This window comes from Ciconia boyciana, chromosome 6, assembly GCF_034638445.1.
Source record: "Ciconia boyciana chromosome 6, ASM3463844v1, whole genome shotgun sequence".
NCBI lineage: Eukaryota > Metazoa > Chordata > Aves > Ciconiiformes > Ciconiidae > Ciconia > Ciconia boyciana.
In genome coordinates, this window is record NC_132939.1 from 59831126 (window position 1) to 59858808 (window position 27683).

Here is a 27683-nt window from a genome sequence, read left to right on the forward strand (position 1 = left end):
GGAATTTACTGTGTTGGTTGTTTGTGTGGGTTTTTTGTTTGTTTGTTTGCTTTGGTTTTGTGTGTTTTAAGAAAGATTAGGACAAGCAAATAAATATCCACCCACTGCATTCTGTGTATTTTTGCTGAGGAGATTCTCTCTGAATGAGGAAGAAGCTTGGAATTGTCCCGTTTGTGTAAATAAAGCTGTTAGTACATATAGCCAAAGTATGATGCTGTAATTTTGCAGAATTATTTTGCAGAATTGGTGTGTGTTTCAAATATGAACTCTCAATGTATTAGTTGACTGTTCTGAGATGAGATGGGGCAGGCAGACTTTGAAGGTCCTTTGAGCTATACATAAAAAGGCATTTATTCCAGAACAAGTGTCCATATGCTGAGTTAATTGGAAAAGTTCAAAGTAGTTGAACCCTTACTTGCAATGTTGTGATTTATATAAAGAACAAGGAGGACAAAATACAGTGAGGGGAAAAAATACTACTTCTTATAGATCCATTTCAAACGTAAGTTCTGTCATGTTTGTTTGCATGAGAAAATGTTAATGAGATAAATAGCGGAAGTTGCCAAGAGTCATCACGCTACATGCTTTATCAGTGCTTATGATAATTTGCTACCCAACTCCCATACTATGTTTTGTAGCAGAAGCGCAACCTGAAGATGTCTTGGAATGCTTAACTTCATCTTAAGCAGGTGTAGGTAGTGACTTCTGTTGCTATGGTTAAGGTCCAGGTTTGTCCATATTCCTTACGCTTTAGAGGTACTGACATCTGTTTTGCTTTCGGAGGGAAAGTTTAAACATGCTTAAGGTAGCTGTACTTTTTAAGTTGGCATTGCTGCTTCACAGTTACTGTGTGTGTTTGTTTTTTTTAAAGTATTTCTAACTAAAATCTTATCTCCTGGTTAAACAAACGTCCTGTTGTACTTAATAAATTTGTATGTGAATGTAATGTCTGTGGGGAGAAAAGGGCTGTCCGATTGTTGTCTGTAGAGAAATCATTTGGCTTCTCTTATAGCTAATCAGTTTTTATAGAGTATTAAATAGGCCATATGTTAAAGTATCAGTTGCTAACACCTCCAAAATAAAATGTTTGTTATGTTAAGGAAGGGGAAGAATTGGTGAGCTCTCCATTAGATGGTGCTGCTGGGACTGAAATATTTCTATACCTAATGGAAGCAGGCTTCTGCCTAGAACTGTTTTCATGGCTGTATTTTTTTTTTTTAAAGACCTCTCTTTATTAAAATACTTTCCAAAGGCAGGGATACTTGCTAAGATGTGGGGTTTTTTTTGGTGGGTTTTTTTGTTTGTTTGTGGGGGTTTTTTTCCTTCGTTTGGAATGAATAGATAAGATACTGAAAAGACAGTCTGTCTCCATGGGAAGGAGGTATGGAAGAAATAAATCCTATTCTTTTTGCATGGGTGATTTAGATTTTAGCAGCTGCCTCTGTTGTAGCTCTCATCTGTTTAAGTGTAGACTCTGTTACATTCATGCCCTGCTATCATGTAAATGGGGATACTGCAGTATTAAAGAAATTCAGAGTCAAGAAATACTTCATTTAAAAATCCAGAAATTAATTAGACTGACCATTACAGCAATAACACCTTCATGAATCTAGTATTTGAGTTCCTGTCTTCTTGTTGACTCCTGTCCACTAGCATTTCTTTTTAAAGAGCAGTGTTTTAACTTAAACAGATAATGATAGTATTCCTTTTCCTGAGCCCTGACTGACTAGTGGTTTTAGAAGAACTTAAGGGAACAAAGATGGTGCCTACACACAGAGGCAGTGAGTACCATCTTAAATGCTGTAGGTGATCCCAGATGGTCTGAAGTTGATGCTCCAAAAGTGTGCAATCTTCCATATGGCCAAACTCTTACCTGCCAGTCCTGCGCACATCTTGGATATTTTAGGGCATCTAAAATTGTACTAAATGCCCATGATTGGACACCTGCCTCACTCTGCAATAGTTAGAGTTGAGATACATATGAAATAAAAAAAAAGTGTGCTTTAGCAAGTGTATTGTTAAATACTCCTTGCTGTTAGGACTCCTTCAAAGATAGCAAGACAAAGTTGCTGAGGTCTTTGAGTTCTCCCACACCACAGGGCTGTAAGTAGAAAAAAACCCTCCTTTTTATAAATGGTGTTGATCAAGAGCGATAGAAGTTAGTCAGGTTGTGTTCATGAAGCCACAGCCCTCTTCTCATTACAGGTAGAAGTTTTTTTAGTGTGATTTAAAGAATCAAGGTAATTGTGACCACCTAGCAAAAAAATTTAGTAGCATTAAATAGCACTGAACAAGAAACTAAGAGACAAAGTCTTTCTTAAGAAACTGAGATGATTTTTTTTCTTTTGAAGAAGAAGTAGCTTAGCAAAAATCTACTTCTTGGGGTTGGAAAGTTTAAATAATTTCAGATCCAGTAGTGGGAAGCCTAGGTTAACAGACTTGGCCTGAGTTTTAACAGCTGTTAAAGTGGTGTGAAGCAGCCAGTGTATTTCACATGTAATTTTCTGTTTTCAAAAAAAGAAATTGAGAAGTTTGCAAATCTTTATTAACTTTCTAACCTTGGCCAGGGTTAAAATGAATGTCAGGTGCTGTTAGTTCCCCAAAATCTAGCAGGCTGAAGTAATAGGCAGAGGGATGATTCTCTTTGGTCTTAATCATCCATTTTGGAATAACTCAAATAGGAAAAGTTATCAGTTGTGTGATAACTGGAGAAATGGACAAGCTGTTGTGTGAGAGAACTTGGCCATTAGTATTTTATCAGTTTGCTAATAATAACCCTTAAAGGGGGCAATTAAAAGAGCAGTTATGATGTCATCCAGCCATATGACTTCACATCAGATGTGAACTTGCTATTCCTCAGTTACATGATTGGCTTGCTAAGTGAGGCCAAAACCAAAGGTGGAAATGAATCGGGCAGTAAGGAAGTCGTGCTTCGTCACCTTGATTAGAAAGCCTTGATTCTAACATTGCCATAGGATAGTGTATAGACAGAAGGGGGATAGTATTCTGGGCTCTATTAATAGATACTTAAATATTAGCAAAACCTAGCCTTGCTTCTTCCCTTCTACCTTGACTTTCAGCTGGTTAGGAGACTACCTTTGTGTTTACAGGCTAAGACTTGGCAATTAACAGGATTTGTCATTGTCATTTGCTGTGCTTAGATTCCAGATTGAGAAATAGCTATTGTTCCTATGGCCGAAATGGCATCAACAGCATATCCCACAGGAATGTTGATTAGAGAGGGCATAGTAAGGACTGGACAGTCAGGGAAGAAGTGACGATATATTGTAGTGTATTAAGGATGTGTATGTTTCTTTTTAGGTGAAGAAGGTAACGAGGGGCGGTCTAGGGAGTGATAAGAGCCGTATTGTGATAGACCCACCAAAAATGGGTGGGGTGGTGAAACTCATTTCTGTTTTAAAAAAATACTAAATGAACAAACAGTCAAAGATGAGATTTGGTGTAAATGAAGGATTTAATTTGCATAGGTATCTCTTGAGAAAGGCGTGTGGGATATGCACTCCTATGCAAGAATTTATTGGTGTACGGGGAAGCTCTTGATAATAAATATGGATGCTTGTCTTGATTTAATGTTGACCAAGAGAGGAAGGAGCTGGTTAAAAAGATGGTAGAAGGAGGCAGCTTGTGAAAGATTAACTTGAACTGATAAAATTCAGTATTTCTAGGAAGTGAAGGAGGAAGAACAGCAAAATAGAGAAGAACAGCAAAATAAAGACAACAACAAGAATTCAGAAAATTTGTAGGTAAGATGCTGTAGGAAGCATGTTAGAGCCTAAGAGGAACTCAGTAAAGTTATTCCTTTTTAGGGAACAAGTGTGAATTAGTAATTTTTACTTTCTTTTGCACTGACGTATAGCAACAGGCTGCTTTGGCTAAATCAGTACATTGCTAATGATCTGAAATTTGAGAAGAAATTGTATCAATTTAGGTGACGATGTTAAAGATGAGTAAGAAAGAATGGCACAAGTGTGTAGGGAGAAGATTGGAGTGTTTGACCCATAAAACAATATCAAACTAACAAGGGAGATAAAAGGATAATGAGAAAATGTTTTTCATATGGTCTTGAGCAATAAGAGGTCATTGTTCCATTAGCCATTGTGGAAGGAAAAGTGGCAAAAGTTGATGCCGAGAGAAATGAAGTAATTAGTTCTTCTTTCTTCTGTCTTCTTTGGAAGAACCAACTGATATAATGCATAACCCAATTAGCTGTTAACTCTTTCACATCTGTTTGTGATAATTGATTGAGGTTAAATGCAGTTCAAAGGGTTTTTGTATTTGATCTTGTGGTTTGTTTTCTGATACGAGTGACATGAAACTGAGTAATGAAATTTATTTTCCAGAAGAATTAGAATAAATGTTTTGTTTATAAACAACATCTGCAAGATAACAGAATGATGGTAAGGGCCATTAGAAATTTCTCCATAGTATTTTATCACAGTTCTTTCTGTGTCCTGATTAAGGGTCTAGGGGACTGAGGAGAAACGGTCTGGTTTAGAGGATGTGGCTGCAAGGGTAGCATGCAATGGATTGGAAAAGTGAGCAGGAAGATGCAGGTAACTGTTGTCATCTTAGGTAATATTGCCCAGGCATCTATTCTGGCTCCTGAGATAGTTAAAATTTTCCAACAGTGACTTTAAGGACTGAATAATAGAGAACAAATTTAGTATGTTTGCAAATGGATACCAAACTGGGAACCCCTGTAAGTATTCTGGAGAACAGAACTCCAGTTCAAAATCAACAGGCCTTGGTGGGGTCAGTGGTACCGGGTAGCTCACTGCTCTAAGTTTTCATATCGCCTGTGTTTTTCTAGCAACCAATGACACAGCTTTAGTTTCTCTTATTCTCCTGATTTCAAATATTGAATCCAATTCAAGATGTCATTGAGCTTCAAAGTACTTGGCCTACAGCCCTCCTGTATTATCTTAAATGAAGTGCCTGAATCTGATGTTAAGACTAAATGCAATGTGTCAGTCTTGATGCTGTTACCAACACTGAAGTGAAATTGTGTATTTCCCCTACTCTGAGTAGACCCAGAGCTGCAGTGTGCTGGAACTCGCTTTGTACCTTGAGTAGTGTTTAAACCGATAGCGAATGTGAGTTTTATGTTGTATGACGTTGTGAAGTGAACTGTAAAAACCAAGGAGCCATGGTTTGGTTGGGTTTTGTTTGTTTTGGTTTGGGTTTTTTTTGCTGTTTGTTTGGTTTTTTTACTACCGCAAACATACTAAATTCCAAGGAAGAGGTGGGAAGGCCAAATAAGCATGTACCAATATCTTAATGGCTGTAGTTAGTCACCAGGGCTCAAGTATCAGAGCCTATTGCCAAGTATTACGTGCAATAAGTAAAATAGAAATGAGAGCATTTTAATAACACACGTTTCTATATGGCCTTATTCCCTGTTAAGAGCTCCTTGAGCCTGTGTGATACTCTCCTAAAACAGCTGTTGTCTCTTTGTTCTTCTAGTCTCTACTCATTTTCCTGCCAATATAAATGTTTTTAAGAAACCTTTAATGTTTGCATACAAGTGACTTCTGAGATACGCTTTCCTTACAGCCTCTGATGAACCACCCTACATACCCAGATGTTCACTGCAAGAGTAAAGAGGCCAGTGTGTAATGTCTGTGAGTTAGTACGGAAGAGTTCAGCTTCCATTGTTCTAAGCTAATGTAGGATATGAATCTGTTTTCAATAACTAGGATGAGACTAAGTCGTGACGGGGTCATTCTTTCTGCAGATACTCAGAGTGGTCAGTCCTCTTTGTGACAGTATCGCAGCTTTGCTATGACTGTGGCAGAACTAGTTAGTCCAAATTAACTGACTTTGGCAGGCAGGCAGGATGAGAATTGATATCGGGCTGATGACTCTTCAGGATTACGTTAACTGATAAAACTGACCTGCTACCGATACTGAATGAGGCAGAAATGCATAGCGGAAATAGATCTTGGCATGTTACACATTTTAAATCAGTAATATCGTTGCCTGCAATTTGCCCAAACTTCACTGTTTCTGGTGGTTGTCTAAACACAGAAGGGCTTCAGGGTTGTCTCCAGTCCATACTCAGACTTGCGGATAGTTGGACTGGAGGTATAAAGTCTGGGAAGTCAGACTTTATGTCAATAGAGAACTCTTGTTGACTTCTCTGACTTCTCTATGTCAGTAGAGACATGTCTCTTGTCAGTAGAGAACTCTTTTGAGTTCTTAAACAGTGATACATGGGGCTTTACCTTCTTAAGTCCACAAGCAGAGCACTGTAGAAGGACAGAAGTCTCCATTCCAGAAAAGGAGTCATCTTTCAGGTGTGTAGTGTTGTTCTCTCTGCCTTCATCCTCTCTTTTTTTCCATTCACCAGAGGACTAGATCAGGGGCTGGACTGTAGGCTAGAACACAGCTGTTTGTTGCTGCTGCAAGGATTTCTTTTTTAATCCATCCTTTGCCTCTGCCTCTCTGGTCTATAGTTTTTTTGGGTTTTTTTTTTGGTTGTGTGGTGTTTTTTTTTTTTTAATTTGCATTGTGCATTTTGTATTTTGGATTACTGTACTGAGGTCCTTCCCTGAACCTCATGGAAATATGTTGATAGACAAAAACAACTGAAACCTCTATAGCATTATATTCCTATCTGAATTGAGAAAATTGTTTTCATTGGTGTGACCTTAGTTTATGACAGTAGCTCCAAGGGTTCTGATCTCTGTAGGGCCATCTTGCAAAATAGCAGATAAAGCTTGCTCCAGCGTGATTTCCAGATGTCTAATGCTCTAGGAAGAGCTGTGCTTACTCTTGTGATTTGAAGTGTAGCAATTGCCTTAGGTGGAAAACCTAAGGCAGACCACAAAACCAATATTGTTCTGGCTGTGGTTTTTTGATAAGGCATACAGGGAGTGCAGCCTGCCAGTTCATGGAGGCTGAGGACTGGTATTCAGTATGTGGATAAATGTGATGAAGTCCACCTAAGTACAGTGCTGTCAAGAGTGACAAGAATAGTCTAGTTGCAGGTGAGGACAAGTGTTTAGCTGTCCTGGGGAACTTAAAAAGCTGTGCTACTGTCTGCTTTCTCTGTGAACTGGTGGACACCTTTGGGTCCTCAGGATGGTTCCCAGACACTGCTTTGGTCATGACAACAGGGACATGTTGCTTTTCACTCGGGCAATGCAGCTGTATTGCTGATCTTGGTCTGTATGCTCCAGGAGTAGAATTTAGGCCTTCAAATGAATGAGTGCATCACCAGATAACAGAAAGAAACATGGTTTTTGTTTTCTGTTTTGCATGCTCTTTTTTTTTTTCTTTCCCCATAGTTACAAGTTGGTTCTGTCATGCAGTGGAGACAGCCCCTTTAACTAGGTTTCAATTTAAAAAAGAGCATATAGTTATTGGAGTCAGAAGGCCTTTTTCATTTTCTTCTGTTATCATCAACTAAGATAAAACTTGCTTAATCACAAGTGTGGCTTTTGCTGGGAAATACATAGGTAAAGTAAATTGTCTATGAGAAGAAAAGTGAGATAGGATGTCTTAATGTACTGTGGGGCGGAAAGAATGTTGCAGTAGGACAGAACACTTTATAAAGGATTGGCATCACCAAAAGTAAAATTAAAAAATAAGGACCACAGAAACAGTTGTTCATATATTGCATTATGGAGCCCTAACACCAGGAGTCGGCAAAAGGTGATGAATTTAACTCTCTGAATTTTGGCTTCTAAACTCCCCCCCCCGACTGCTCTGTGGCCTGTTAGGAAAGTTGTCTTACACTGTCATGGTAACAAGAGTTGTACTTCTTCAGTACTAAAACGAACGTGGCCTTTGCGCTTTTGAGACTTCACATAATAGGGTTTAGTTTATGATCAGTTTTGTAATTTAAAATCTGTTTTAGAGCTCGAATCCCAATACTTGTGCATTTATGATCCACAGCATTAATTCAAAATATTTATTCAATTTCCAACTTTCAAAAAGTTGTATAATTAAAAAAATAGACTTAACTCTTAAGTATCATTAAAAATATTTTAAAAGCAGCAACTAAACTATAATCTGAACAATCTGTATTTTCAAATTGATCATTTTTAGCAGAATAAGGGGAATAATACTTGAGCTGTGGAATGTTTTGAATTGACTCTTTGATTTTAAATATAATCCTTAAGCTTTTATCAGCCCTCTGAAAACGGAGGAAAGATTCCTTCATTCAAGCTACTTTACTTGGTTTGAGTGAACTGGATTTTATACTTTAGTTGGGTTGCAGCATGTTTTCGTTGCTAAAAGAAGGAAAGAACACCTTTCAGTTCATTACTGACTGACTGTAGGGATTCTTGGCTCTCTTGTTAGCTTTTATTTCACAAAGCGAAAATGGAAGAAATAAGATGGTATCGTGCTTTCTTGTAAATCCATTCCGACTGTTTCACTAGTACTAATTTTCTACAAGAATAAAACTGGTAGCTTAAAAAACTACTTCAGTTCTCAGTATCACAGTTCAGAAATGGCATCGATGTGCTAGCCAATATGTTTTAATACCATTTGGTGGTAGTATTAAAATTACCTGTGTTTTCAATGTTCATATTTCCTTCCTTTTATATCAGAGTGTAAATCTTTCCTATGCTGAATAGGTTGAAGTACAGTAGCTAGTAAAATTAGACCTGTGTTGTGAAATGGAGCATGCATCTCGGGTAGTTTCTTTTCTTGGTTTTGGTTTAGCTTAACAGAAGTATCTTTACATCTGCAGTTTCTGGAAATTTAAGAACACTGTGAACCTCTGGCCAATAAAAATTTTCCCGTTATGTAAAACATTCTTGCATATTAGCTTGACTCACTAAGTGGTGGCAGTGGTGACTTCCTCCATGAAGTAAATAGACTTTTGCGATGGATTTTCTAGTGAACTAATAAATCTCAGTGCAGCTTTTTGATTTGCTGTAGTTTGTTATGGTTTTGTGCAACCTTAACCTACTATTTCTCTTTTCTGCCCTCAGGCTTGCGAGAATTGTTTCTGTAACTTAATAGGACATGCTTGAAACCGACTTTACTTGTTTGTTTCCCAGCAGGAAAGCCTGAGTGCTTAGGCTTTAACTGAATCAAGACCAGCTCTCAGCAGTGGGAGACAATATTATTAATCCATTGGAAGCACAGACTGCAGTCTTGTGTGTCACTGTGGTTTGTGTTGTGAATTTTTTTCATGTAAACAGGTAGGTTGCAACAGTTCTTCTGCTGTATGTGTTTTTGTGATATGTACATTCAGAAACCTCATGACAGTTGTGTGAGTTGGAGTTTTTTGTTGGTTGTTTTTTTTGGTTTTTTGTAGAAGTAGTATTTGTATCATTGCATGAAACTTGTGAAGTACCTTGTTCTCCTTTGTGTTTTCACATCTTTAAGTTGATAGTATTAATTTTACAAGTCATCTTCAGTGCCTGGACTTGCTTTAGTTATGAATGAGGGTGATACCTCAAAAGTCAAACAAGTTTCATTCTTATTTCTGTAAGTAAACCCTCTTATAGCCTTGCTCTTTCTTGTTCTGTGTCTTCCACACAGAATGGACTGTTTAGCAAGTTCTTCTGCACTTTTTGCCTGATGGAATTACGTTGCTTGAGAGTATATGGAGACTTGTTTATTTATAAATGTTTGGTTTGTTTTATCACTTCTATTGTATTTGCAAGGAAGGTAAGCAAATTATTATCTCCATTTTGTTAAATATCTGAGGGAAAGATTTTTTTTAAAAAAATTTTTTAGTGTGTGTGTTTTTGTTTTGTTTTGGGTTTTTTTCCAAATAGCTTAAAAATATGATTAGAATTCATAGGTGGTAGCCAGCTTCCTCAGTCAGCCACAGCCTAATTTGGGAAACTACATTGTAACTTAGTTGCAAGAGGAGAAAACATCCTGAATCTTTCAGAACAGTACATTGACTGTGTTTGAGGTTGTGCTTGCCTTCCTTGTTCCACTCCACTTTTTGTGGAGTTTGAAAAGAAATGATGCTTCTACAAAAAAGTTAGTAGTCCTGTTTGCCTTCAGTTTAAGCTGTAAATTAGGAATGGATAAAAAAAAGTGAAATGTGCTCCTTTCAACTTCTTGACATGAACATAGCAAATTCCTCAATCCTTCAGGTGAGTGATAGGGCTTGTGTCTTTGGAGAGTAGCAGAAGGTGATGCTCTGGGACTACTCTGTGGCCTGTTCCTCAGAGCAGGTGCAGCTTTATAAAGCTGGAAGGTGGAGAGGCTCTTTCAAAATTTTGTGTGGAAGAGGGGTAAAAATAAGCTTTTTGCTACAATAACACTAGGCGATATGTTAAACACTATGACTAAGAACTTTTTGTCAGTAATAAATTCTGTGAATTAATGATGCTGTTTATACACAGAAGTTCATGTTCTTGTCACAATAACTTCTTTTGGTAGGTTCATGTAACAGTATAACAAGTCCTTTCTAGATTGTGATCTAGACATAGCACCTGAAGGGTGCAGGAGGAGGAAATAGTCTGCTGGAATGATTGGATACTATCTTGGCCTTTTCTCTTTCTGTCTTACCCTCCTACCAAGAAAACACGGGACCTTGAACAATTTATGAAGCAGACTTGCTATCTTTCTGTAAGATTTTCTTCCTTGGCCCCATCTTCTACCTTAGTGCTAGGTGGTTTTTTTCCTGAAGAAATGCTGTGTGCATCCTTGACAGTGTGTGAATCCCAGCCAGAAAGCAACTAGGCTGCCCGTGGCTGTCTTCAAGTAATTCTCAGTGTCCCGAAGCAAAACAGGTTAAAAAGTGTCCTTAAGGTGCTAGTTCTAGACTAACTGCAGAAACCGAAAAATATTTCAAGATCTTATTTTACCATTTATGTTCTGATTTTAGGGGAAAGGGATATTTTTGGTCCTCATTCCCCCCAGCTTTACCAAGATATAATTATGTTTTTGTGTTCCTTATTTCTAGTTATTTTTTCACTTTTGGCAGTTCCCAGCTTAAGACTGAAGTCCTATTATACAAGGTAATTCGTATACAAGTATGTGAAGAGATGAGAACTTGGTAGGTGTCCAGGTAAGATCAGAGAAAGGAGGCGTTATATCTGTTCCTCAGCGAAGGAGAGTAGAAATGTACAGAAGTGCTCTAAGTCATGCAGGAAGGCTCTGATACCTCTTCCGTTTTTGTTTTTTTTTTTTTTCCCTGTTTCAAAGCCAACAGGCCTTTCTCCTTTCCAAATTCATTATCATCTTTTTTAAATGTGGTACATGATGTTTGGTCTACAAACCAGGGAAGAGAATTGAAACTGAAGATGACCTTTAAGTGTTAAATAAATTATTTTTAGTGGAGAGAAGCTTAAAATGAAACTAACTAAAACTTTGTTTGGGAGCCTAAACTGAGTACATGTTGTCCATTACAGGAATTTCGATTTTAACTAAGCCATGTTAGAAAAGAAAAAAAAAAAATTGTAAAACTGCTGTTTTAGTGCATGGAAACTCAAGAGCCCCTGTGAAGAACAAGCAAAGGACTTGTTCACAGCTGTGAGAAATTAATCTTTCTCCCATCTGTGGGTGGAGGAGTGGGTAGTAGGTATGTTGATTGTGTCTGCGAGTCTGTACCTATGTTGCCCATTACCTTTTCTTTAAAAGGCCAATGTAAACCTTGTTGAAACACGCCACTAAAAACAACCAACCTTTTCACCCTGTGAGCCAAAACCCAAAAGGATGCATCTACCTCCAAACTCTCCCATTTCCTTTCTGCTTATCCCTATATAACATGCTCTGAATGCTGGCTACTGCCCCTTCTCCTGGAGGGCTGCAGCAGGAGGTAGGGAGGTGCTGAAGAGCTGCTGGAGGTTTCTGAGCTTTCCATGCCACTGTCAGCATGTGTTCAGCCATGCTTAATGTTCTAGTGAGGTCAACCCAGAAAAGACTGGGCAGGATCCTCCCCCAAGGAGGACACCTATCTCAAGGAATAATAGGTTGCTGATGGTAGGCAGCTGGGCTGCTGTGGGCTAAAAGATCTGGCCTTGTGCCCTGCTCTGTAGGATGCAGAGGGAAGGAGGGGTGGAAAGCAGTGATGAGCATATCGCAAATGAGCCAACAACTGGCTGATTGACACTGAGCGCTCATTGTTGCTCCCTTTGCTCTTAAATGCAGCTGTGGAGAATGAAGAAATGGGATGGGGGGGGGGGGGAAGCTAACCCAAGTATAAATTAGAATTCTAGTGTCCAAAGAGGCAATGGACGTAACTTAAAAAACCATAAAATTCCATCTGAACACAAGAGAAACTTCTGACTGTGGGGGTGCTCAAACAATGCAACAGGTTGCCCAGAGTGGTAGTAGAGTCACTCTTTGTGCCGATACTCAAAGCCCAATGGGACACTTTTCTGGGCAGCTGGCTCTAGCTGACCCTGCTTGAGCCAGGGGGGTTGGACTAGAAGATCTCCAGGTGTCCCTTCCAACCTCAACCCTTCTGTGAAAGCTTCTTTAATATTCGGATGTATTCTTTAGCTGCTGTTGTGGAACACTCAGGAAATAATTACTAATGCCCTGCTGAGCATTTGTCTCACAAATGCTGCTGCTGTGTAATCATGGCAGTTTTAATTGTATGAGGAAAGCATCCAAGTGTTAAAATAGTTAATTGACTAAACTCTCTGATTTAAGCAGCAAAAGCAAAAAACCCACCAGCACCACCACCACCCCAGCCCCAGAAAACCCCCAAACACCCCAAACCTTAAAAGACTTATTTTTTTCTTTAGTTTTTTAACCCCTTAAAATATTAGTGGGTATGAGAATAAAAGGTAGATTTAATATAACTTATAAACAATGAAGTCACTAAATATAAGAAACAACTTAAAAATTTTAAAAATTGTTTCTATTTTTTTACTTTACAAAGTAAAATCCCAAAATTATCCTCTGAAAAATGAAGGACAAGAAAGGCAGGATACATGAGAGGAGGACCAACAGAGAGAATCCTAAGAGATCCCACCGAACTCTGCAGTTTATTCATTTCAGCCCACAACTAGTAAGACACGAGATGATTTGAACAGACTTTTCTGTAACTGTGTTTCTTTCCTGGGCTCTTTCAGTCCTCTCCTGTTTGCATTTTGCATAGCCCTCAGAAAGACTGCAGTGCAGTAATTGACAAGGAGGGAATTACTAGGAGGGAAAATGAAGCTATGGTGGCTCCTTTTGCAGTGTTGCGTTGCTGAGATCTGCATTTTGGAGCAGGAGCTAATGAACCGCTGCCTTCAGGTTTCCTATCTGGAGATCTGACTGCTTGCAAAAAAAGGTTGTGGATAAGTTTTCATTAAGTGTCCTTAGTGTGTGCGTGGCGTGCTGGACAACCATTAAGTTTATTCATGCAGTGGTTTGTTTTTTTCTTGATATGAAACACTTGCAGTTTCTGCCTAATCCTTTGTTTTTAATCCTCTGTGCTCAAACAGTGGAGAATAAGGTAAGGTACTTTTTGTTGCCTAACATATAAAGGATAATAGAAGTAATTTCTACATGTTGTAGCATGCAACAATAACTGCATTCTGTTGGAAAGTAAAAGTTTGATTACCTTTTTTATTGCTTGTAACTCATTGGAATTCATTGTAATAAATTCCCTGAATTATGTAGTATATTAAAGTTGACAAAGTTATTTGTACTTCATATGTATTAAATTTTTTTTTTTTTGGGTAAGTTTTCACTTTGGTTATCCAATATAATAAGGAATTTTTTTCAAGAACAGTGTTCTGGGAGTGTTCCTCTTTTTACGTTAATCTTAAGTGCTAAAAACCCAATCCTTTCTGTCTTATCCATGTCTTTGGATGGTTTTTTAATGCCAGAATTTTAAGGGTATAGCACTGTCATAATGCTGCTGTTTAGCTGTGCAGTGCACTTGTTCAGTAAGAATGAAACCTTGGAGGCGCCTGAATTCTCTGTGAATCAGAAGGGGTTGGTTGGTGTGTTGGGAGAGAAAGGAGAGGCTGGAAGTACAAAACTCCCTGCCCTGAGTTCAGCTTTATAGCTAAGAATATGAATGGACAGTGACCAGAGCAGTCATAATTGGTGTCTAAACTCAGGATGGGAGCTTAAAAGATCTTTAGAACTTAAATTTCTTGCTGAGTTACTATATAAATGTTTAGTGCAGAAATTCATACTTCATTCATGACATCTGTAAGAATTATGGCCTGATTTACAATTTATATACTATTTTGGTGGCGAAAGTGTTGTACAGTTGCAGATCTCCTTTTCATATGAGTAAGAGTTTATTCCTGTAGTTTTCTATAAATCTCAGTGCTGGGCTGTTTTTCCAGCTACTGTGTTTCTAGAATGAGCCAGATTGGGCTTTCCTTGGCTAGCGTGTTTCTTCTGCCAGAGTCTGTAATCACTCGTTAGGCTGTGACTTGATATGACTCTGGTCCAAAGTAGCACTGCTGCTACTTTATTAGTAGCAATAGCCTTTCCTTTGCACCTCCTGAGGTCCAAAGGTGAGGTGTAGCATGTGACAAAGATCAAAAAATCAGAAAGCCACAAAAAAGACTCATCTATAGCTGTGGACGTTTGTGGCATTTCTCCTGACTAGATAAATGTTATCTTGGTCTCATGTTACAAAGTCACTTACTTTAGACATGACAATGGGAATGAGAGCCCAGCACGTTTAGTGGCAGGTATGCAAATTCTGTGACTGTCTGAACTTCCATAACCAGCTCTGTGTAACTGCTGAGGCTGATCCATCTTCGCAGCATTCTGTGCAGGATGACAGCTGTGAACACGCTGCCGAGGTGGGCCCTTGGTGCCAGTCTGCTTAATGTCATCTGGGAACATCGCTGCTCTGGCACTACGGAATAGCTGCTCAGATTTGTCAGAGTTCACTGGCACTGTTGGACTCTGTGGTAGGTGGATGCAAACTTCATTGACAAGATTTGAGAAACTAAAATTCTTGCAGAAATGTGGTTTGACTGTATATATTGTAAATGGTCAGGTGAGGTTACTGCAACTTGGTCACAAAATGTTGTCCTTGAAGTGTAAATATGAGAGAGACTGTGGGGACTTCACATTTAGTGTACTGGTGGCCTGGGCATTGTTGTAGCGTTTGTTGCATCTAAACTTTACTATCAATGTTTAGGAATGCATGTAGATAGAGATTAATGGAGATTTGTATTAATTATGCTTTCAGACTCTTTTCCTCTTTTTCTCTGTGCATGTAAAAATTCCAGGATCGAACAAGCTTCCCCAAACCAGGTTGCTTTCTTCCAATGATCTGTTTGAATATTGTCGTAGGGTGTTTGTGGGTTTTTTGTTTTGTGTTTTTTTTGTTTGTTTGTTTTTTAAGAAACACTCTGCAGAACAATTAGTTACTTTCCCAGAATTGGGCTGATGTTTCCAAATGGAATTTAACAGACTGTTACCAAGAAAATGCCACTGCTTTGAAGATTTTGTACAGTCTGTAATGACATGTAATGTATCTGGGTGGAGAAGTTTGTATGTGTGTGAAGGCAGGAAAAATTAGCTGTGATTTTTACTTCATGCATGTCCTTCTATATTGCTGTTTTGTTGAGAGTCCTTTGTGAACAGTAGTGGAGGAGAGGAAAACAATGGTTTAAAAATCAGACGTTGGTATGTTACCTATAATGTTCTTTGTTATTTTTAAAATTTATCATTAAAAATTAGTTCGATACTTCCTCAGTTTCATTAGGCTAACTTTACAGATGTTGAGAAGCCTGTTATAGGGTTTTTGAATGAAGGTAACAACTTAAACTTTTCTTTCTTTAGGGCAAAGAAAGAAACCGGGCAGACTATAGCAAAGCTCCCCTTATTGGTAAGAGTAAAGAGAACCCTAACAGAGCATTGAGAAAGCCTATTCTCCTTTCTCCTCAAGTTGCCAATCAAATGAGATTCAAATAAAACGAAGGAAATGGAAGACTCTCTGATTGCGTACAAGTTTGGGGGAAGGGAGGGGTGTTAGCGTGTGGGGAAAAAAAGAAGTATACAAATTTCATCAAGAAAACCGTTGCACAAACTTTGGAAATCAAGAGTTTGTTGTTTTTTTATTTTTTTTTTAAACTAACCAGTCCCCTTTTAATATTGTAATCTCTTCATTTGTCTTTCAAGGAGAATTGTTATGCGAGAAGTAGTACATAATTTCCAGACTGATACAGAGTTTACCTGGTAGCAGCTAGCTAGTGAAGAGGTTAGAAGAGGCAGTGAGTAAGAGCAAAGGTTGGGCTGGGAAGAGGACAAGAACTGTCAAGGATTTCAACCTTTATGTTGTTCTGACAGTAGCTGTGATACTGATGAGGTATTTAAATGGAAGAGGGTCTTGTAACCTGTTCTTAAGGTGAACCTGTTATAAAGAGTAGATTCTAAGAAAATAGATGTATTTTATGGAATTGTGTTACTGCTAGTTTGGAGACTCACCTTTAGTCTTCTAATGCTTGTTACTTGACTTGTGGGTTGCTTGAAACTGTATTCACATCTATGCCGAATTCTTTGGTGGCACTGTCACTGCTTTGTGTGGCTGTGATATGGTAAAATTCTTTCTTGTTGCCTTTGTTTTTAGTACAACTCTTTGGCTGCTGGAAAAAATCTCACATTTGTCAAGCATGAAAATTCTGATAACGCTGGATAAACTTTGAAGCAGAAATACTTATTTGAAATCACAGATCTATTTTCTCTCTGTTTTTTTTTATTTTTGGTTTTGTGTTTTCCTTTTATTTGAGTGCATGGCTGAACTGGACTGTACTCAATCCAAACTTCATGATCTTGCTACTTAAAGCTTAGGAGACAAATTGCTACTACATTAATTAAGGAGGGTTATTTTTGTTTGTTGTTTTTTTTCTCCTAAAGCATGAGTATTTGCATAGAGGAGAACATTTTACCTGAGCAGTCTTTTTAGTGCATTGAAGTAGGTGGTTAGGATTCATGTGGAGTATTTTTCTACTTGCCTGCCATCTCACACTTTGCTGGAAATCTTCTCCTTTTTGCCTTGGTTTTTAATTCAGCACCTAGTCATACACATGATGTTTTCTCTTTACATCAAAAATGTAATACAACTTTTTGTGAGGGTGAGCATTTATTTTGATGACTTGGGTCTGAATTTTCATGTGTAACATGTGGTTTCCATTGCACTGCTGCTATGATGAGAGACACCAGGAAAATATATTGCAAAAATCTGTGTTGATTTTTATGTTGTGCTTCAAGGTAAAACTTGAATGTGGTAGTGGAGGGCTTGGTTGAAACTACTGCTCAAAACTCCACAGATGAGAGGAAAAAAAGAGGGCTATATAAAGGATAGTATATGAGTACAAAAAGTTTGTATTAATAGAGGTGAGCTCTTACTTGCATATAATATTCAGCTTAGGCTACTTTTTGAAAAAATATATCTGGAGATGGTAAAAAAAAGTTGGGTGATGACATATCATTAAAGATTTAAAATTTTCATATGGGAAGAGAGAGAAAATTGGGATTGTCCTCATTCAGCTGAACTTAGATACTGTGGATTTGCCTTAATTACAGCTGTTGTTGGCCTTCTGTCCTCTGTAAGTGCACTACTGATATCCCTTACTTCAGTGAGACACAGAAGCTGTTTGGATTGACAACAAAATGTATCCTTGTTCCAAAATGGGATAACCTTCACTTATACTTATTTGCCAACAGCTATGCTGGTGATAGCTGTGATTAGTACAACTCTGATGTAGTCAATACCCAGGAGAATAAATTACTAAAACTATATAAAGAAAAAAATACAGTGTGAGTTTGCGTATAGCTAGTTTCATAATTCCCCTTTTTTTCTGAATAACTGTCTTAAAAAGTGGAAGATTTAAAAAAACCCAAACAAACAAAAAACCCACCAAAAAAAAAAAAAAACAAAAACAAAAAACCCACCCCAAAACAAAAAAAACCCCAAACCAAAGAACAAGGAAAAACCAAATTTTTGATACTGGATTATTAACCTATAAAACTTGCTGATCTGAGATAACACTAGGAATTTTCTGCTCTTGGCTTCAAAATAATTGCTCCTAGGGTTAGCAGTGGTATAGAGGAAACGGGAATCATGCTTAACAGATGCTTTGGAGCTACCTCTTTAATTTTTTTTTTTTCTTTTTCCTCCAACTGTTACATGTTGCTAGAAAACTTTCAGCTATGTCTACTGAAAGCAAATACCCCTATTTCATAGGCTTGAATGAAATTATGATGGGATGTCAATCTGTGCTGTAGGCTATGAGCCTGTCACTAGTGTGTTGTAGAGGCTGTTTAATGATGGAAAAGAATCCCAGGAACTAGATTGTGCCTGGTTTCATGGATGCATATTATGGCAATTTTGACGTATTTGGGGGCTTTATGCTATACTGTGGGAAGTGCATTTATATATGTTCTTAATTAGATTTAATATGATACTTTTTTGAGATCCTCTAAAGGCAGCAGTACAAGAGCTTCCAGAACAATGTGAAGCAGTTAGAAGAAAGCACTCTTCACAGAAGGCTTTATAATGTTACTGTGGTAGTTCTGCTTATGCATGGAGATGAGGGTACCTTGACCTCTCTAGCTGTTTGTCTATAATATTATACCTAGTGTTTTCAGATCCTGAAATTGCTTCATATAGATCATAAAGCATTGTGCTGCAGTTTAATTGGAAAGTATTATGGGAAAAAAAAAAAAGAACTTATTTTTTTGAGACTAAGGGTGGGCATTTGCTTCAGTTGGAAGTTATTCTTTGCATTCTGTGTCTTTTAGACTGTGCCTACATGGCTCTTCATAATGCAATGAGTTCCTTCCTTTCTTACGTTGCTGGGAAACATGTTTTGTGAATCTAAATCTTCAGTTACAAAAAATGCAGCTTCTTCCATGAATACCTTTGTAAAGGTAAATGCTTTAGGTAGCAGTGAATGTGAAGTTCTGATTCTGAATATTTTGACGAGTCTGAATTAAGGGTCTATGACTTTTTTCCAAACCTTGTTTTTTGCTCTTGAAAACTCAACTTTAGTAATACATTTTTACTAGAGATGTAGAAACTGGAATGCACTTTAGTATAACTAGAAATACTAGCACAAATGTCTTGGTGGTTTGTTTTTTTAAATGGTTTTATTTTTCTATGTTTTTTTTCTTCCAGATTCCACTTACAAATGTGTTTCAATTGGGTTTTTTTCCTCTAATAGAAAAATCTTAACACCACAACACCCACCCCTCCACCCCCACCCCTTCCCCAAACTTCAAGATGTTGGTCATAGAAAATACAATATGAACAGTGAAATATGCAGTATAAACACTGAAATCACTGAAGTTAAACCTGCTATCACTTCATTAAACAAGTGGGCAATGTTTTTGTCTTCCCCCACATTCTGATAAATAATAAAATACAGGCAAATGACAAGAGACTTACCCTTATGCCCTTTTTCCTTTTTCTTTCGGAATAAGCAATGATTTTAGACAAAGCTGAAGATGTCATCTAGAATGGTGGAAAAATCCACTTAAGATCAGTGAGAGGTTGAGATCTGTGCATGAATGAATGTCTTCAAGGCAGTTTAATATTAAATATTGTGATGATGTCGCTTGCTGTTGTTAGTTTCTAGAATTTGATTAGTATTTAGGGCAGTGTGAAAAAGTAATTCTTTCTTACCTGTGTTTATAGCATGCAGTGTCAACTGGATAAAATGGAAGAGCAGAAATGTTTTATGTGGGTGAGTTGGTTTCTGTAGGAGACAGGATACATAGATTTTTTGGGGCTTTGGATGTAGGCTTAGAAAACTTACTTTGGTTAGAGTGGAAGTGAGATACTGTGATCGCAGTTTTCTGGGATAGCCATTTCTAGTTCCACAGTACTTCATTTCAACGTTGAATTCAAAAAGTGCAGAGCCATACTTGAAGCTGCATTCAATTTCATTTACCAGCTTCCTCTATACTCTGCTGTGTTCAGAATTTCCTGGGAGGATTATTTTGTTAAAGATGAGCTGCATTTTAAAATCAGATCAGTATTTTTGGGATTCTTGAGAAGGCAGTTTTCCTGTAATTATTTATAATAAGCCTCTTGAAATGCTTTGGTTTTTTTTATGTGCTGGTCTCTGACACCTTTGCCTTCAGATACTTTCTTCTAATAATTGCAGAAAACGAGGTAAAGAATTTTACGACAGGTAGTACCTCTTCTTAGATGTCAAGGCTGGATTCATTAAGAGTCAGCACAGATGCACTCTGCCAGAAATTGGCAATGCAGAAAGTATTCTTCATGCACTTTCCAGTCAGCAGAGCAGATAGACTGTGATTTGAAGAATATCTATTGCTATTCTGCTAGACTTTTGAAATTTCATTAGGTTTGAAACTGAGGATCTCTTTGATTAACAGAGTGGAAAAGAACAGCATCCATTGATAAGTCTTGGTTAAAAAAAAAAAAAGACTGACAACAACTTCAAAAGACAGCAAGATTTTTTGATTCCTACTTGGTGATTTCAGAGATGAAGAGACTTTGGTGTCTTAAGTTGATATAATTTAAAAGCAAGTTGTTTCTGAGATCATGCAGCAGATTTTTCTTGAAGGCACACCTTGGGAGGAAAAGGGGACTCTTTTTAGGTCACTAGAGAATGAGACATCTTTTTCTAGGACTGTATACTTTTGCCAAAATGATTTGGACATGCCATCTTCCTTAACCTTTGTTGATCCTTGTTAGGATTTGTCATGGGTAGTTCAAATTTACTGTTTCCTGGTTATAGCGTGCGTAAGTGGGAAACATAGTGAACAACTTCTCTTTTGGCTGTATGTGATTTGACATTACCACTTGTAACGTGAGCCAATGAATTCTATGCCATGCAACAGAAGTAAAGGAAATGTTAGGCTTGCTGCAAAATGAGAAGTGGAGGAAATCTGGACTGATGAAAATGGGTTTCCATAAAAACAGAGTATTCAGAATGCAAATATAAGCTGGTTTTGCTAGTTCTCTCTTCAAAGCATGTATAAAACAGTTTTGCAAAAGGAAACAAACGAGCTTTAACTTGAAATATTATGATTATCATGGCATTTCCCAGAATATTTGATCTGAATATTTCTTCTGTGGTAGATTAGAACTTTTCCTTTGTAAATGGAGTCAGAAGTTACAAAAAAATACACAGTGTTGATCCACTTCCTCCACATGGGACTGGCATATGTATCTCAATTATGGACTTACCCTGAACAGCAGAGGAAGAGATTAAAGTACGCTTTGTCCTGTGATCATCTGATTGTCTTTTGATCTTTCATTCTTTAAATGCTTCTACTAAAAACCTCGTGTAGAAATATGGATCCCAACTGGGGGTTAATTTCATAGGTGAAATACAATAACCTTGTATGTTTTCTCTTTTCTCTCATGCACCCATAGACAAGGACCCAAATTGGAATTCAAAATGCAGAAGAAAGTACACAGGGCGAGCTTGGACAGCATGTCTCTTATCTGTTGTCTTGTGACCCAGGCTTTCAAAGCTTGAGAGGTCTTTTGATTTCTAAAAGAGTCATTTGATTTCTTGCACTTCAAATGACTTTATACTGTGTTTTGGTAGCCCACTGAGATTACGAAGTAATTATTGAGAGCTGTAGATAGCAAGTGTAAGTCAAAATACAAACACTTTGTTTTTACTGCTGCCTCAGGCTGAATCTTAAAGCCATTTTGCCAGCCCATATGTCATAATTCAAAAGAATGCTGTTAACTTTCAAAAAAGTAAATAGTTGAACATAGCGTCACATAAAAATCAGCTTTCCTAAATCGCACTGAATTACTTTTCTGTTGTCTTTTTTAATAGTTAAAATTGAAACCCTTTTAAAATTGTTCTTCTCATCAGCGCAGTATGTTAGACTGAAAATTAATTCTATTCAACGTATTATTGGGTAGTTATTAAAAGTGTCAGTCCCTGGGCTCTTGGATACTCCAAAAAAAATTAATACTACATTATTATTTATAAATGTTCCCATTCTCATCTCTTAATACTGATGTAATTACTTTGCACGTCTATCCAATGCTTTCTTTTCTGTTTAGAATCCAGAAATTTGTTACACACAGGAGGGAGTATATATTGGAACTGTTTCCACGAAAGCAGTCTAGCAGGCTTGCTAAATTGAGTTCCCTGAACTGGGATGCTGGTTTGTTTAATCCTGTAATACACTTCACATGAATGTGTAGACTCATTGTTGAAAGAAATAGAGCCAAGGAAAGTGATTAAAAGTTAAAAGAATAAAACAATTTAGAACTTAGTTTACCATTCTTTTCTGCTATTCAGTCATCTTGCAAACTAGAACATGGGAAATGTTTGCAATTCAAGCGACATGCATAGTTGTTCTTTTGCAAGAATATCAAGATACCATTTTTCATTATGCTTCTGATTTTCTAGTTCAGATAGGAAAAGAAGGAATAGCCTGTACCATCCAAGCCAAAAATAGTTTTGCTATTTGTTTAATAATTTTTGCAGAATAGAGACCTTAAAGATTATGGTGAAATCTGGTTTAGTTGCTTGAGAACATAGCAGTTCATGTATCAGAACAGGCCTTTTTTCTACATCAGAATATCATGCCATAATTGCTATAATAAAAACTCCTTACAGAGGAGTGTTAAGCACTGGAACAGGTTGCTTGGAGAGGTTGCGGTATCCTCATCCTTGGAGTTTTTGAAAACCCAGCCTTGGAGAACCTGACTTTCTAACTTTGAAGTTGGCCTTGCTCTGAACAGGAGGCTGGGCTAGATAACCTCCCGAAGTGCCTTCCAACCTCAGCACCTCTGGGATACTGCACTCATAAGTGACTGTGAAGAGCTTGCAAATGGCAGAAGCTTCTCGTGCAGAGAATATTCAGTATCTTCTGTGTGTTTTCAAATGCTTCTGTCCTCCTTGCTTATATCCAAGGAGTGATTTTTCCTGTTGGTCTTCACCTGTTCTATTATGTGTATGATCTCAAGGTCGTCTTCACAGTTGGTTTGCATTAGTTTGTGCAAGGAAGGTGGATGCTTACGGAAGTATAGGGCAAAGTTTAAAGTAGTTAAAATACCCAATTTATTTTAACACAAGGAAAAATAAGTTTTAAATATCGATGCTGCTTTTATATTTGTATAGGAATTAGATGTTAGTATTTGAATGTTTTGCATAAAAGAAAGTAAGGAGTGGTCTCATCTTTTTCACTGTGTAGTTATATCTAGCATTAGTGACCAGCAACCTTTCCCCGTCCTCCCCTATCCCCCTCAGAATTTCTGCTTAAAGCATATGCTAGAAATACCTCAGCACTGGTTGGTTGATTCTATATATGCTGTATAGAAACAGTGAACAGTGCTTCAAGCATGACAAGTGCATGGAGGGAAAAAAAAAAATATCAGTAGTTCCCCCGTACAAACAAGAGGAGGGAAAATGCCAGGACTTCTGACCTCACACAAGGCAAAATTGATGGATGGTCCTCTGCTTTCAAACCTCCCACTCCAGTGCTGCTTCAGTCACTGCTTAGATATTTTGGGGGAGTATTTGCATTTTATTTATCCATTGTTCTTCTGTGCCCCTGTCCAGACTCAACGGTGGGGCTTTTACCAGAATGCTGGGCTGAGGGGTGGCTGGGTGGTGTGAGAACGGGCCTCTGCAGCAAAGACACCCTCACGCTTAAGAGTTCTGGAGTCAAGTTTCCCATGGCAGTCTCCCTGCTTAGCTTTAATTTTTTTTGACATGTGGGTACTGAGTAAATTGATAATACGTTGTCACCAATATACTGCTTTCAGCTTGCATTATTGTTTTAACCAGTCATCAAGGTATGACAGTATACATTGCATATTATAATCGCACTCAGAAGTAGAAGCAGAACTGAGTCAGAAGACTTGTCTAAAAGGTGGTGAAAGAAAGATGTATGTTCTTTTCAGTAAGTATGTGCTAGGAATTTATGAGAAGCTATAAAATGCTGAAATATAAGACAAAGGAAAAGTTTGGATTTTTAAAATAACTTAATTTTAAGATTAAGATTTCTGTGTGATAACTTGAAGGAATAATTCTTGGTGATAGGAAGCACATGGGCTAGGAAGTCTGAAGAGCTGGAAACACCACTCCAGGTACCTGATTATTTGGCACTCTGAGGGTATCCTGTAAAGTACAGAAGAAAATTCTGTGAAGAGTGAAATTGATGAAGTCTGGTTTCCTACTAATCTCTGCTCTACATCCCTTTTTTACCCCTACTCCCCCCTCCTCAAGAAAAATAAAAATAAAAGAAGACCTCCAGCCCATCCCCCGTGATTATAATAGTGGAGGAGACTAAGACCATGAAGTTTGCCTGGCCAAGAGGGAGCAGGTGGTCTTGGCTAGTTTGGATGTAACTGTGTACTGACTGGTCAACTGATAGACCACACGGAGGTGGTGATGATTGAGGTTGCACTTTGACAGCCTCTTGCTCACTGGGACACTACATCAAGTTTCTCTTTCTGTTCCCCATGTAGCTGCTCATTTTCATGAAACTATCTGTCCGGTTGGTTCCCAAATGTTTTTGAGAGGCTGGGAGGAGAGTCAGGACAATCACAAGCCCTAGCTCATTAAAAGCTAGACTAAAAAAACATACCCCACACTACCAAAAAAATGTCCTAGTTAGCATGAGACGCTGAAGTTTGTGTGGTTTTACACTTTTTAGATAAAAATATATAAACTGTTTTTTGAAGAGGGAAGGTTGAATCATCTCATTGGTCACTTCTCTGCTGTGATCTTTAGCTCCCTGTCCAACTTCAGGTTTCTTTTTCAGAACTTAATTTAGATATTGTGCATGCAGTGCTGTTCTGCTTGAGTAACTTCTGTTCTCAGTGCAAAATGTAATTTGATCGAAAAGCTCTTCTGTCCTAAGCAATAACCAAATTAGATTGTGTCTTCTGTTACCCTCTTCTCTGGTAGTCTAACAGATACTTATCTCAAATAACTTCTTGACCTTTTTGAATTTTAAAACTTTGGCAAAAGCTTATTTGCTGTGTATTGTCAATATATTGAAACTGTCTTCCTGCAGAGCTTGCTAGGTGCCGAATCCCGTGGTCCCTTTTGCAATTGATTTTTTAGGGGGTGTTTTAGATTATGCAAGAGTTACATTTTTTCTGGTTTTTTTTTAAGATGAAAATTTATTTTGAATTTTTATTGCTTTATTGTATTTCTGTGTTGCAAATTGGTTTGCTCCCAAAGAGCAAATAAAAAATATGTGGTATAATACAGAACAGTAATGCAGATTTCTAGGATGTTTACCCTTTCTGTGGTGAGAACAGCATCCTTGCTTAAACAAGGAAAGAGCAAAATGGTTTTTGTTTGGGAACTCCCATGCTTTCTAATTCTTGGAACATCTTTGTCGATAAATTCACTTTTGCTTCCAGTTTCTAACCCTCTGTACTAATGTTAGTATGAGTTAAGTAACAACAAATTGTTCTAACCTTTATTACAGTATATACAGCCTGAAATATTAACTGAGGTCCAGCCTCAGATACTGGAGTACCACTTGTATTGAACAAGAGTAGTGACAAAAATGGAGCTCAGTGAGACATGGCAGACTGGAGCAAGTAGTGTTGCCCATCTGATGACCAGAACAATCTCTCCTTCTGTTGCTCTGCAGAAGCATATGCTGGCTGTAGGAGAGGTGGCTGAAAGAATGTAATCAACAGTGGATAGAACTGACCTTGGTGACTGTGCCTCTTCTTATGTGTTTATCTGCCCTGAAAGGTGATCGTCCAAGATTTAGCAGTCTTAAAAGACATCTGAAAGTCATATTCTTTTATTGTGATGATTTTTCCAGGGATAAGAAACGGGAGCTTAAGAAATAGCTAGTGGTAAATTAGGAGTTTAAGATTTAGCTTGCTGAGCAAGACCCGGAGTCTTTGACTTGATGGCAGCGTGCCATGCCTTTAGGAATCGGAGGCCCCCACCAGAACCGGCCTGTCTTGAAAGTTCTAGCCAGAGTCCTCTCCCTGCTTTCTGGAAGTGCGTTATCTTCACTGCTGTAAGTGCATAGTATCTTACTGAGGTGTGACTTCAAAATTGCTTCTTGCTGGCAGTTTGAAACATGATTATGGGGATATAATCCGAGTCCTGCTGTTAAAGGTTCCTGAAAAGGAAAAGAAGACATTGCAGATGTCACCCTGTAGTGGTATGTAAACCACAATAGAAAGCTGTTTGCAAAAAGGTGGCAGCTGAAATGTTTTTATTATCTGCACTTGTGTTCACCACTGATCCCATATACAGGTGTAAGAGCATGTAACTCATATGCATGAGGACATAGCTCTGTGCATACAGATTTCTGTGTGCAGTTTGATAGACATCATGTCTCCCCACTCCCTTGTTCAATGCATCTCTTTCATTGTAATAAGGAGATTTTGGTGTTCTTTTAAGCTCATTTCTCTATTGTATTTTATTGCAGTATTTCATGAATGGCTTCCTAGTTTTGCTGCATAAGATGATGCTGGCAGTTCAGAGTATTGTGGAAGAGAATTCCTCACCAAGCTGTCTACTCTGGTGCTGCGCTTATTTAGCCTTTCTGGTCTGACATACTTTTTCATAAAACAGAAATACAAAACCTGAGGCACACAAATCTGGCTGTTAGGCATGTTGCATAGTAAATTTTATTTATCAGTGTGCTTTCTGGTTGTTTTCTGTGAGAAGATATCCAATATATAAATTCCAGAAGTGGAGTCCTATGGAGCCCTGTGCAGTTTATTTTGGTATGAAATCTCTCTTGACAGCTGACAGTCCAGCCCCTGAGCAGTTTCGTATCTCTATGAAACTCTCACCTGCTGCTCATTTGGCATTCGGTACTCTTTCTCACTCAGTTAAATCTTAAATATTTTCCTTCTCACCCCTGCGTGCCTCCTTGTGACTAATTATTCAGTTTCCATTAAGAAATCATGCTGTTGGAAGACTTCACATTTCTAGTCATCTTCAGCTTCTTTTTGTTTGGAAGAAACTTAATGGGGAAACAGACATTCAGTGGTTGTCTTGTATGACTTACAAGTTCAGGAACTTTGTGCTCTCTTGACTTGCCAATTCTCCTGTCAGCATCTCTTTTAGTGCCTCTTTTTCTGAATGTCTTCTGTGGGTCAGAATCAGGCCATGCCTTGTTTTATTCTGGCATTTTAAGGAAAAATCGCGTTCCCTGTGTTGTTCTTACCAGTCAACATGCTTGAAGTTGGCTTTTGACGTTGAGAGTTGACAGAATGGTAGAGGTCTTGAATATGATTAAAAAAAAAAACCAAAACGCAGTTGCAGAGGGAAAATAGGCATTAGTACCTATCTACAAATTGTAAATCAGAGAACTGAAAACCTTTACAGATTCCTAAACTGCAAGCTCCAAATGAAGCTTTTTCCACAGTCGTGGACAAGAAGCAAATTCATAAGTAGCTAAGTTTCGCCAGTCCAGATGCTTGTAGAGTTGCACTTTTTTCCCTCTCTTGCTAATCTCCTTTTCTCTTACAACTGCAACAAAGTGCCAGGTCCTAAGCTCGTGACTGGGTTCCCCCCTGTCCAGCCACAGATATTCAGCAATGGCAGTCATGCCTTGGGCAATCTCTAAAGCTAGATTACTTTTGTCAACTGCTTTACTTCCTCACTCATGGCACTTCTCTTAACCTCCTTGTCTCTCAGACTCTTGTTCTCAGCATCGCGTGTCGTTTCTTATGTGCTGGTTACAATCTCTTGAATTGCCTCTTCAGCGTCGTTGTTATCTGGGGTGGGGTTGTTGTTGTTGTTGGGTTTTTTGGTTTTTGTGTTTTGCTTTTTTGTTTTGCTGTGTTTTGCTGCTGAAACTCTAGTTCAGGCTTTGCTTAC

General features: G+C 38.1%; 1 protein-coding gene across 13 annotated transcripts in view; it reads left to right on the forward strand.

Annotated features, from left to right (window-relative positions):
• TRAF3 (TNF receptor associated factor 3) overlaps positions 1-27683 on the forward strand; it is a 72055-nt gene that overhangs the window by 7606 nt on the left and 36766 nt on the right. The window contains exons 1-2 of one of the 13 annotated variants that reach the window (XM_072864625.1): positions 9631-9651; positions 10928-11011. The exons of 10 other annotated variants lie outside the window; for them this stretch is intronic. The gene's annotated coding sequence lies outside the window, so the exon portion shown is untranslated. Of the gene's footprint in view, positions 1-9154; positions 9180-9630; positions 9652-10927; positions 11012-15717; positions 15746-27683 lie in introns of those variants that run through there. 2 more of the 13 variants (XM_072864627.1, XM_072864626.1) reach the window with 2 other exon arrangements.